The sequence below is a fragment of the Anastrepha ludens genome, chromosome 2 (genome assembly GCF_028408465.1).
Source record: "Anastrepha ludens isolate Willacy chromosome 2, idAnaLude1.1, whole genome shotgun sequence".
Taxonomy (NCBI): domain Eukaryota; kingdom Metazoa; phylum Arthropoda; class Insecta; order Diptera; family Tephritidae; genus Anastrepha; species Anastrepha ludens.
In genome coordinates this window covers 170,336,117-170,337,773 of record NC_071498.1, presented here as the reverse complement: position 1 = coordinate 170,337,773, position 1,657 = coordinate 170,336,117, and positions in this window count along the sequence as shown.

Sequence of the window (1,657 nt, the reverse complement as noted above, 5' to 3'; positions counted from 1 at the left end):
TGCTGACCCCATGGGTTGTGTCCTGTAATGATGCCGACCATCAACCGAATGTCTTTCCTTCTAAGTTTTAGTAATATAGAAAGTTTGACAGTTTTCTGTTCGGACTTGTCACAAAACACTTTGCAGTTCTGCAGCGTTCTAGACCGGACCATCGCTCTTTATGTAGATTGCCTACATAATCGTTGATCCAATTCTTGATTCCTGCGGGACTGATTCCCATTATTGGCTCTGGCCCCTGTGGGGGCACCGCTGATCCACGGTTGGCCAATTCGTCGGCAATTTCGTTTCCTTGAACATCGGAGTGTCCCGGAACCCATTCGTAGTTACTTCACCAACAGAGTTCTGCAATACGATACAGACTGTGGCCAAAAAACATACCAAATCACTGGCGGGGTTCCCCAAGGATCTGTCCTTGGTCCAATACTTCGGAATGTCATGTACGACGGGGTCCTCAAACTAAAACTACCAGACGGTGCTACTATTGTAGGCTATGCAAATGATATTGCGCTTCTAGTTACGGATAGACACATAGGCCAGCTGGAAGCAAAAAGCAATGACGCAGCAGCAATGGTTGGCAAAATCCGGATTAGAATTGGCAGCCCAGAAAAGCGAGGCGGTACTCATCAGTGGGCGGAGAAAAAAGGAGGAAATAAAACTACGTATCGGCACCCATGAAATACTCTCTACGGAGTCGATTAAGTCAACTTGGCGGGATAATAGACTGGCGACTTAGCTACAAGCAGTACCTATCTGCAGAAACCGCAAAAGCTGATGCTATCAATGGAGCGTTTACACGAATGTTGCCTAATATTGGCGGCCCGCAAGGCAGTATCTTATCGACAGTTGTAGTCTCCGTAGTCTTTTACGCTGCCCCGAAATGGGCCGGAGCAAAAACGTCCAGCATAATTACAATATGCAGCACAGTTACTTCGCCGAAGTGTAATAAGGGTGGCTTGTGGCTACAGAACGGTCTCGAGAGACGCAATAGGCGTTATTGCGAAGAAAAAGCGGAAGAGAGACTGCATTCGATAGAAGAATTGCAAAGCAGGTGGGACTCGTCAACTAACAGACGTTGGACTCATAGGCTTATTTCAAATATTAGCCAATGGGTGACCAGGAAATACGGAGACGTTGACTACTATCTCACTCAAATACTGAGTGGCCACGGTTGTTTTTTGGAGTACCTCCATCGATTTAATCTCGAGGGCACCCCGTTCTGCCCAAACTGCAACAACGCGGTAGAAAGTGCGGAACACGTATTCTTCTACTGCGATCGTTTCAGAGAGGAGCGGCTAACGCTCGAAGCACTTCTGGGTGGTCAGCTGTGCCCCGAAAATCTAATCAGCAAGATGATCGCATCAAATACTTGTTGGAATGCAGCAACAAATTTTGCAACAATGATAGGGCTATATCTTCAACGCGCAGAGTGGCAACGTGACACGCAGCGAAGAGTTCAGTAGCAGCTTTTTACAGGAGGTAGACTGCCTACGAACTGACGACAAATCACAGACGCCTGAGCTTAGTGCTCAAGACGGTATCAGACTACGACATGTCGGTAATACTTACGGCACCTTTTCCGATGTTCCATTTGCTGCAGTGGAAGCAATGGATAGCGTCGATAGTATATAAGAGGAACCTGGACGCAGGTACCTGTTGT